At 43.2% G+C, this 11,428-nt stretch overlaps 1 pseudogene; it reads right to left on the bottom strand.

Moving 5' to 3' along the window:
- Positions 1-7,579: 7,579 nt before the first annotated feature.
- Positions 7,580-9,119, bottom strand: LOC147630211 (uncharacterized; annotated as a pseudogene).
- Positions 9,120-11,428: the final 2,309 nt, after the last annotated feature.

The following is an 11,428-nucleotide window of genomic DNA, read 5'->3' as shown; positions in this document are numbered from 1 at the left end:
AATCCTCATCATTCACATAAAACATGATGTATTAAAATGTTCCCCTTCACTAACAAATGCCCTTCACAAGCCTGGCATTTGAACTCATGCCACATTACTTGGTAGCATTGAGTAAGCATATGAGTTAATATTGACAATTTAATCTTTTGAAAGCTGAAATGAAGCTTTTGTCCCCTCTGTTTGGCTTCCTCATTGATGGCTCTAAGTGTGAAGAGATTAGTAGCCTTACTAACATAGCACATTAAAAAGCCCCTTGCCACTAGCATGAGTAATAAATTATTAGGCTGGTAAAACTTATACGCACACATAATAAGGCCACTGAGGTCACCTTTTATGTGCAATACATTGCTTTTTCCTCTTATCAAGAAAACTTAAACTTAGTAAGATGGACTGGCACAATTCTAGAGTCCAAGATGAAGGGTTAGATTTCCGAGAACCCCATCACAACAGCCTTGATGTATGGAGTAGCTTGTTGGGCCAAATTTATCTGATGAGGATTAGTAGCAAGTTGAGAGGCCCCATGTCATGATGTTTCTGCAACAAACCACCAGTCCCACACCAGATTATCCAGGCAGATTTTGATGAAGCCCCAAAGGTAGTGGATGCACTCTTCCAAACAATCACATACCTCTTATCGTATCAGTCACATGGATCCCCATTGGTACCCAATGCTTTCCTTGGAGTCCTGGAAATATCTAGCACTTGAGGGCCACCCTTGAGTTTGGTATGCTTGAGTTTCCACTCTGTTCATAGGGTATAGGCTCTGCATGGACCTCCTCCCACCCCTTCAATATAGTTTGGACTCCCCTTTTCTCCAGCTCACTAATGAGGACACCAACCACGTTATTCAATTAGATCTTCTCAGCCTCTACACCCATTGCACATGGATCACACCTTTGGAGCTCCCCACCGAAGATGCACTTCTATAGAGATCACGTCCTTAGGCTCATCGAGGATGGATTCATCCATCACTAGGCTACTTGAGCATTCACATGTCCCATGCCATGCAGATTGTGATTGGCCAAATAGTGCTAACCCTATTTTAGCCTTAACAAAAGCACTCCCTACTACACACGGGAGTAGCTAAATAAATGTTATGTAAATGGCAACATTGTATATATTATGAGAAAAGCTAGAAAAGGACCAAGCTTAAGAGATTATGGGGTTAAGTTTGGGCACCCAAGTGTGAATAAGGGTCAATTATATAAGTGAATTTCTCACAATGAAAAAACACAATCTCCCTTTGTTCCAATATAGTCTTTCTTGTCTACTTGCTCTTATCTTGTGTGTGTGAGAGAGAGTTGAGAGCAGAGAGAATTAATCTTGTTGCTTATTCCATAGATAGTAGTACTAGAATGGTAGAGTTCTTGTGAGGCTGAGAATAAGCCATTACATTCTTGGCGCTACTGTCGGGGAGCCAACCTTGCGTCTTCTAACTCCCTTGAGTCCCTTGCTCCTTCCTTACATGTATAACAACCCTCCTTTTCAGTTTTGTTGAAGTTTAGAGTGGAGTCATGTGTGGATATGGTTTCTGCAGTGGTAGAATGTGTTGTAGATTATAGATTTTGTTTTGTTTTAGTGAAGGAGTGGTGTGTGGGAAACTTGGAGGAAGTTTCCCCACACAAAAAAGTATTGTTGTTGGAGTTATTCTGACAAATTGATTGCCTTATCTATAGTAAAAAATTCTCAAACTGGTCTCTTTGAGTCAGAAAAATAAAGATTTGGACTATTAAAATCAAAATAAAAATCATTATCAATTTTTGGTTTTTCACATCTGCAAGTTTTTCACGTATGAAAAACCACATATTTTCACGTCGATAAAAAGTCTCAAAATCCACGTTGAATTGCGAGATCACTTGGCCAAAAATAGAAAATCTTATCCTCTTAACCTTAAGACGGGCATGAAAAACTAGAGTTTTTCATGGTTGTGAATGTCTCGATTTTTTCATGCATGAAAAACTCCAAGTTAATCATGCTGTAAATTTCTTGAGAAATTCATGTCAACATAATTTAATCAATTGAGATGGCCACATAAACTAAATCGATCATTTGAGTTCACCATAAGTGATTTTGATACAAAAGGATCAAATGATTTTGACATGAAAAACCTTAACCAATTGAGGATATTGAGATGTTAACATGAACTAAATTGATCATTTGAGTTCACCATAAGTGATTTTGATACAAAAGGATCAAACGATGTTGACGTGGAAAACCAAGGTTTTTCACACCATGAATTTTTTTTGGAGAAATTCACCCGAAAATTATCTCATGTATTTGGACTCCTAAGGTGTCCAATCGTTGAAAACAACTTGTGGAACTTCATTGGCGGTGAATTTGCATCCTAGGTTTGAAACGAATTTGGTCGACTGCGTGACTATCTTAGGTTATTTGTGCATGCCTATCTTTTGATATTCATGCTGTGATTATCTTTTGTGAATGATGCTTAGTCCATGCAACTAAGGGAACAATGCAACCAAGGGTTCACAAACAAAAAAAAAACTTGGGTATGGAGATTGATATTTGGCTTGCTAAAACACAATTTCATGCAATTGATCCAAGAAATTCTAGGAGAGACGAAGTCTCTCTTGTGAATTCAATTACCAAGGGTCTATCTACCAGAAGAGTATTGGATCCAGTCCTTTAGCTATAGCACACATCAAAGTGTGTTTGTCTCGAGAGGTCAGCATTCAAGTGTGAGACTAGTAGCGAAGAATCCATGGAAGACATTGAGGTGGTTGATGAGCAAGTGGAGGAGAGTTTCAAACTTCCCCACATTATCCAGTGGCTTGTTGAACATTGCAAATCGATGCGGATCAAGCGGCTCACTTTTTCGATGAGGGTCATGCAATGAGAAACATTTCAAGGTTCCCAATAGGAAGAGGAGGGGTGGAAACAACACCTCCTATACATGCTTTTGTGGCAAGGAAAACCTTTACCATTCCCAAGAGCTAATCTCTTAAGAGGGATGCAAAAAGTATCACCAGAATGGGAGAAACCTTTTTTCCTATGAGTGAGAAGATGGAAATAGAAATGAAATTCAAGGAGGCCCAAAAACAAATCTATAGCTAAAGGAAATAAGAACTAGATGCAAGAAGGGCAATAACAGAACAAAGACATTGGGAATAAGTGCCAACCAGATGACCATGGGGAAAGCCATTCAAAGTGTTCCATCGTCGCGGAGATGATATGAGCGTCCTCCATTTTTCTAGCTCCACCTTGACAACCTCTCTATACTTTGGGTTGAGCTTGTAGGGCACCCACGAACGGGTAGTGGGAACACCGGTGTGAACACCAATGTCACTTGGAACACCGTGCAAGTCCTTGTATGTCCAGGAGGCTACACAGCAGGTAGGCAATAAGCAGGAAAAGGGTGGCCCCAAGATGGTGTGAAATTTGCAGCAGTCGAGCCAGCTACCAGCACGTAAGCAAGCCGTGCCAAACCCCCGAATTATAGAGGGTGGCACTAGGCAGACCAATACGATGGAGGAGCATGAACAATGTGTGACCAGGAATTGGGTGAAAAGGTGTGGAAAGAACAAGTCACAACGGGCGGGCAGGGGTGCCGAGCTGCAGGCAATCGGTGGTGGAAAGAACACCCCATGAAGGCGCCACAGCGTAGGTGTGAAGAAGGGGCAAGAACAGCTAATAGTGGGTAGTGAGGCAGTAGAGGTGTAGAGCAGTGTTTGCAGGTGTAGACGAGTAGTACACAAAGCGTTAGTGAAGAGGCTAGTTCAAGGGAAGACCGTACGAGCAAGGAGGCAAGGCAGTGCAATAAAGGGGACGTGTAGGGGGTGAAGAAGCAGGTAGATGGGAGAGGCGAGCAAGTGAGTGGAACCAAGTAGCAGAAGGCAACAGTTGCACAAAACAGATCAAGAAACACACAATAAATAGACCCAAGAAAAGGGACACATAGCAAGCTCATAGAACCAAGAAAAGGACACAAAGCAAGCTCAGCTCAAAATTTGCGGAGGGGGAGCTTGACCCCTACCCAGCAGGATCGCCAGAATTTAACTAACCTGTAGCTAAACTAAATACCCATTGACAAGAGAAGGAAATGAGCCTTGAACGGTGGGAAATTCCTCTTTTATTATTTTTATTTTTATACCAAATACGCAGTGAATTAATTAGAAAGCCAAAAAATACATCAGATCACCCAAGGAAAAGGTGATAAGCTAGGTGAGTATTCATATACATCAAGACTCTTCAGACAAAAGAAGTAAGCTAGGGTGGGTAGCCATATACATGAGGACCTTTTACACAGAAGTGTTGCCACACTGACTAGGCTAACATAATGATTTACAAATTGTCAATTTCCGCCTTTAGCTTAGCCACAAATTCATGAGCTTTTTCAAATCTCCTTGCTAGGTCATGTATGTCATCAGAAAGCTCCTGTAACCATTCGTGTGTGATGTTCATTGTTCCATCCTCTTCCAATGCCTGATGGGAGTCACTGTCTTGTTCACTGTAAAACTTCACTGCATCTTTAATCACCCCAACGCGCCGCCTGTAAATTCTTACCCTGTCCATCTTGAGAGTAGAATCCTGCACTACACATCCAGAAAAGAGGGCTTTCAAGCTGAGAGCCTGAAAAGCAGTAGTAAATAGAACATTATTTCTGAAGGACCATATGACCCAGAGAAATTCTGCCCTACACTTGTTCCAATATTCAGAAATCAAAGACACTGAGTCTCCTAATATCAGTTGTTTCCAAGAGGTGGGAAATCCTAATGTCCTGAACAAAGGGGCTAAAATTGGGGAGTTAGTTGGGCAATTGAGGAAAAGATGGGGAATATCCTCAACTGACTGTTTACATCTTGTACATAATCCATCACTCTGACCCACTTCCCTGCTTTTGGAACCAGTCCATACAGCTTTGTGGAGCAAAAGCCACAGCAAAACTGAGTGTTTGGGCTGAATGTTACTCTGCCAGATGCTCTGGAACTTAAAAGCCCACTATTGTCTGTCCAGTGCTAAGTGCCATCTCCTGTTTAATGTGACATGTAAAGGAGGGACCAACTCTCTTGAGCATGAGGGAGGGTTTTTAAGGGAAGCGCCTCCTTTCCATATTACATCTCTGAAGGATGGAGAGCTATCAGTCTCAAATATCCAATACAGATCTTTAGGGAACATAGATATTCTGTTAGCTATCAGCTGAATTTCCCAAGGTTGGGGGAATAGAAATGAGTAACTGTTCAGAAGAATACCACCTGTTGTTGTTCACATCCCATAGATCAGACCAGGTCCTAATACCTTTCTCATGAACTCTTCTGGCTGTTCTAACCTGGGGTGGGGACGCAGAGGAATAGGTGGCTTGGACCACCAGATGGATTCTTCTTTTCTGATGGTTTGATCCTTTCTATTATCATTTCTGAACTGAAGCAAATGTCTCCATCTGTTCCAAGCCTGCCAAAGGACTTGAGAAGGAGGGACCCCACAGGAGTGACTTCAGCTGGGCCAAAAAAGATGGTAACCCAAGGGAGATTGGCCCACTGTTTGTGTTCTTTGAGATAAAATTGATTCAGCTTCCTAAACAGAAGGAAATCCCAGTCAGCAGAGGGCTGGTCCAACGCTCTGATTATAACTTTGATAGCAAGTTTGTCTGCCCACCCTCTTAAATCTCTGACTCCTAGGCCACCTTTATTCTTAGGGAGGATGCAGATTTCCCATTTCACCTTAGCAGCACCCTTCTTGTTAGGATCTCCAGACCACAAAAAATTCCTACATATCTTGACCACTTCTTTCAAATGGCAATCTAGGGGTCTCCAACAGCTGAGAAAGAATAGAAGGTAGGCAGAGATGAAGTGGTTGAGCACAAACACTCTGCCTGCAATATTGGCTTGATATCCTAGCCATCTGTTCAGCTTTCCTTTAAATCTCTCCAGCACCCATTCCCATCTCTGCTTCATAGTAATGCCAAAGCCTATAGGGATGCCTAGTAGCCTAAAGGGCTGTCCTTCTGGAATAATAGTGCATCCCTGACTTGCCATCCATTCAGGAATGGGGGAGATGAAGGACCTGACTCCAGTTTTATGGTGGTTGATCTTGGAGCCTGAGGTAGAGCAAAAAATACCCAATGCCTTCCAAAAGTTCTTCAGGGAGCTTTCTTCGTTTTTCAGCAGAGCATTTGTGTCATCAGCAAATTGAGATAGGCAAAACTGTTTGGAGAAGTTGGGGAGGTTGATTCCCTTTATCAATTGTCTTTCCATACACCCTTTGATTAAGCAGTTAAAGCCATCTCCTGCTATGGCAAATAGCAGTGGGGCTAGGGGGCATCCTTGCCTGACTGACCTATTCAAACTGAAGGCTTCAGAAAGCATGCCATTGATGGCAACTTTAGCATGTGCATTTCCCAGCAAGGTCTGGACAAAACCCACCAAGTTCTCCCCAAATCCCATGTGGGAAAGGCTTTCCAAAATGAAGGACCATTCCAGTCTATCATAAGCTTTGTCATAATCCACTTTGACAAACACAAAGTCTTGTTCAGTCTCCTCAACATGTTCAATCCCTTCCCAAAGTACAATTACTGCTTCAAGAATCCTCCTCCCTTTCTGCTCTTCACTAATCCACTTGGAGAGGTGGCTGGAAATTCTGTTGGCAACAGCTTTGGCAAAAATCTTGTAGCAAGTGCCCAGCATAGTAAGTGGCCTCCAGTTTCCCAGCTCATCCTTTGGACCTCTTTTACGAATCAGCTTAATAACTCTTGTGTTTATAAGGTTAGGAAGTGCCTTCTTCCCACACTTTCAGCAGGTAGGGAGTTAACTCCTCTTTATACACCTGGAAAAATTCATCAGGTAGTCCATCCAAGCCGGGGGTTTTATTGGGCTTCAACTGTTCAATAGCTGCATACAGGTCAGCCTGACTAATCGGAGAATCAATCAGGGGAACAGCCTCAGCTGGGATGACTTTATTCCTAACCTCCCAGATTAGATCCCTATTGGCTCTTACTTCTGCTGTAACTTCTTCTTTTGGGTTGAAGAGAGCTTCAAAGTGTTTTTTCACAAACTCCAAATTGTGGGTGTCTGATTCAGCTAGACCATTTTCAGTCAACAATCTTGGCATGAGTTCCTTGACATTCTTCTTCCTCAGGAGTTTGAACATCTCCTCTGAGGGCTTGCCTACTTTCCCAGCCCACCACTCTTTAAAAAAGAGAGTTGAGTGCTGGAGGGCCAACTCTTCTTCCACCCTTAGCTGACTTCTAAGGACCAAAATCTGATTTTGAATATCCAAAGAAGTAGAATGGCCAGACTCCAGCCTGCACAATTCTGAGTAGATTTGCTCTTTCTTTTCCTTTCTCATTCGTCACAGACTTTCTAGTAAGGATGAGAAACTGCTGCGTTTTCCTAACACCTGAATTCCAACACTTTGCAGGAGAACCTTTCTGGACAGAAGAGTTTGACCATATGTCTGCAACCTCTTTCCTAACTTCAGGTCTAGTGAACAGATCTGGATCAGTGTGAAACCAATTGTTTCTGATCTTACTAGCTTTATCATCCAGGACAGTTAGTAAGGGGTAATGGTCAGAAATGCAGGAGGTATACTTTGGTTTAGATTTCACCCTGTTGAATTGATTGGCTACTTAAAGAGAGATATAGCACCTGTCGAGTCTTGACTTTCTTGCAAGAACATCTCTGCTGTAATTCTGCCAGGTAAACTCTCCTTCAATTCCAGCATCCCATAGGTCATGGTAATCTTTGCAAGCTTCCCAGCTAGTCTTCTCCTGACCCTATAAGACCTGTCCCTGCCTGAGAAATCTGTCATCCAGAGATTCAACCATGTTGAAATCTCCCAGCAAGATAAGGGGTCCTGGAGTTGCAGTCAGTTCTTCCCAAATTTTTGCCCTATTAACAGAGCAACCTCCTGCATACACTGAGACAAGAGTGCAATTGAAAGGGGGAGGCAGGGGGATGGCACACCAAAACTGGGAAGTGATGTCTAGGTGTAGACATGAGGCTACCTCCCTTTTTAGGCCCTATGGCAGTGCCACCAGAGCCCCTCTCATGTGTTGAATGGATAGCCCCTCTCATGTGTTGAATGGATCCAGATAAAATCTGGATGAATTTCCTTTGGAGGTCATCACCAACCACCTTTATTTCCTGCAAAGCACAGACATCTACAGGATTCTCCTTGATCCACATGTTTAATTTTTTGGTTTTAAAGGGGTCAGTAATCCCCTTAACATTCCAAGACAGCACTCTCATCGGTTAACCTTTTTCTTTCCTTTACCTTGGTGATCTTTGGAAGGGGTTCTGGCCACTGCCGAATGGGAGCGTTTATTGTCCTTTTGGATTTCCATTGGAGCTATAGACAGGTTGGGATTCACTTCCTGCAAGGGGGGTTGAGAGGCTTGGTTAAGATCAATGGAGTTATCCCTAATAACTAGCTGTAGAGAGTTGCCCTTCTCATTACTCTCTTTCAGCTTATCAGGAGGAGTGGCTGCAATTTCTTCCCTGTCCGACTCAGATCCTAGGTCATCTGAGTCCTCTGAATCCACCCACTCTGGTAGGTCTGCCAAAAGAGCAAAGTGGTTAGGGTTCTTACCTCTTGCTTTGTTATTCTTAGATGTCTCACCCTTCTTGTCTGTGGTGCCCGTAGATTGTCCAGTGGAAGGAGGAGTAGGCTGGTGATTCTCATTAGACTTGGTCTGGGAATCGATAGGGGCTTGAGCCTGCTGTTGTTTCGGCTGAGTTGGGGGGGATTTTACAAGACACTCTCTGACAAAATGGCCTGCCATCCCACAATGGAAGCAGGCGTTGGGAAGGTATTTGTAAACTAAAGGTTGTTCACAGGTCTCACCATCATCTGTAGCAATGATAATCGAATCTGGCAGGGGTTTAGAAAGGTTCAACTCTATTAGCATTTGAGGATGCCAAGAAGGATTGAAGTCTCTCTGGGGCTTGCCACCCAGGACTTTACCCAACTGCTCTCCAATAGGCCTAAGGTGATGATGAAAATGAAGGTAGGTTAGGGAGTTCAACCCATCATATTGGGTAGTTTTCACTGGCAGACTTATCAGGACTGAAGTCCTTACTCCACTTGAACAAGCATAGGGGGGAGGTACGAATGACCCAGTGTCCCATGCTTAGAACCTCAAAAGCCATTTCAGGGGTCTTAAACATGAAAAGGTAGTGGTTTTTAGGAAGATCCTGAATGGCTTCTACAATACAGCCCCTACTACCCCACTGTTGTTTGACCCAGGATTTCAACAACTCCACTGGGGGCCGAGGGCCCGCAATCAGACCTAAAAGAGCTCGGGTCTCTAAGTCCTTTTCAATTTTCCTCACCTAGCTAGTAGGAAGAATCACCAGTGGTTTACCTGAATAAGAGTGTCCCTGCGCTGCTCCATTAGCTTTTTGGCGGTTGCTGCAGAAAACCTCCGGGGTAGAGTCTGGCGATTTCCCTATGAAGCCTTCTTGAGTAGGGCTCGAATGCGCGCCTGGTGTCTGATTGAAAGGGTTCGCTGGAAAGGCATTATCTGCAGCCTTGCTTTCCAGCACTTCCTGTACTTGAGAGGTCACCTCTCTTGGCAAAGACTGTAAAATGTGCTGGGTGAAAAGGGCAGCCGTCCGGCATTGAAAGGGGGAGAAAGGTTCTGGTTCAGTAGAGCTCGATGGGGGAGAGGGTTTGTGGGATGCCACGCATTGTCTTGATTAGGGGGGGGAGGAGAGAACGATGAGGTGTTACCCCTCCTGTTCTAGGAGGGGTGAGGGACGAGGAAGACATGACCTAATAGCTCACCATGGCTACGCTCACTCAGAAGACGCGTACGTTTGACGCTCACTATTTTTTTGCTCAAAATTCCTCTTTTATATAAAAAAAACCCATAGGCATTACAATCCTTTCATGTGGGATAACTCACACACCTCGTGATTCGCATGTACTAGCAACCTACCCCTCTATAGGGTATATTGTCTCTAGGCTTTTTAGCTTTTGTTCATTTTTTCCATAGGCCTCGACTATCCTTAGTTTTTCGATTTATTTTTCTGCTCCATTAGAAATATGCCATTGGGCTTTGCTTGTCATCGCTTTCTAGCAAAGTTTGACACAAAGGCATTCTCAAGCCGAGTGAAATTGACTTTATCTTTTGGCTTGAACATCCTATATCACTGATGTGCTTTCCCACCTAACCTGAGGGAAAAATAATGGACTTTGGTGAGCTCATCAATGTGTCCACATGTTTCACAAATGGACTCAAATATTTTCACATGTTAGATGGGATCCAATCTCCATTAAAGCTTTGTAGTAATTTGGTTATATGATATGGCTTTATGAGATTTTGCCTTGGAATATGAGCTTGAAGAGTCCCCAATTCCCTTGCCACCCCCTACCTATTTCAGTTGCCATTCTTAACAAATCAATTGTTGGGGTAATTGTAGAGTTAAGATCAGGGCTAGCTTATAGGCTAGTTCTGTGAAATGTATATTCCCCCTTTTTGTTGTGGATTGGTCTTTGCTGATGCTCCTCTCTACCTGAGTCATGGAAAAGGGTGGGATTTTAGCATTCAATGCTTCCCCTTAGAAAAATCTCTTATGTCCTTATAAAACAACATTGTTTGCATGTAAGCGAGGAAATCAAGATTTGTTATCACTTGGTTGATATCCTCTTTGGTCTACTGTTTTCTTTTGGTTTTTCCCTTTTTCCTGAAATGGGTAGTCAACCTTTGGTTTCTCTTGGATTGTTAGTTCTAGAGGGGGCATTCTCTCTACCAATGCTTATGCCAGGGCTTGGGCTTGTGCCACCGCTTCTAGTTTGTCCTTCTCTAGTGTGTCCGACCCTAGGGTTGGCACTTATTCCGAGTGTATCTGTGTGCCAGGGCCCTTCTAGACAATCTCTCATATTCTTATAACAGCATTGTTTGCATTTAAGCAAGGAAATCAAGATTTGTTCATTTTTTGTTGATATCCTCTTTGGTTTACTGTTTTCTTTTAGCTCTCTCTACCAATGCTTGTGCGAGGGCTTGGGCTTGTGCCATTGCCTCTGCTTTGTCCTACACCAGTGTTCTAAAGAAAAAGACCAACAAGATCTGTGTCTGTGTTTGTTGAGGGAGTTATGGTCCCTCAACAAAGCCACCACTAGGATGGATTTCTACTCCCATTCATGGATTGAGATTTAGAGGATGTTGTTGGGCATGTCTTGTACAGCTTCATGGATAGGTTTAGTGGATACAACCAGGTTTCCATCCACCCAACTGATTGCCCCAAGATGATTTTCATCACCTAACGGGATACCTACACCTACACTGCCCTTTGGGATGTGCAATGCTCCAATCACCTTCCAGTGGATCATCACCAATATCTTCAGGGAGTACCTTCTCAACTTTCTCCGTACTTTCATCGATATTTTTCTAACTTCACAGGCACTCACCTTGCCTCTTGAATAGAGGCTTTCTAAAAACATCTTTCTTAGTCAGCTCTAGTTTTTGCTAAGT

Source organism: Cibotium barometz, chromosome 17 (genome assembly GCF_041138505.1).
Source record: "Cibotium barometz isolate CiBa-2024 chromosome 17, ASM4113850v1, whole genome shotgun sequence".
NCBI classification, from domain to species: domain Eukaryota; kingdom Viridiplantae; phylum Streptophyta; class Polypodiopsida; order Cyatheales; family Cibotiaceae; genus Cibotium; species Cibotium barometz.
Note: the sequence above shows the minus strand (reverse complement) of the source record. Positions and strands in the feature narration are given on the sequence as shown.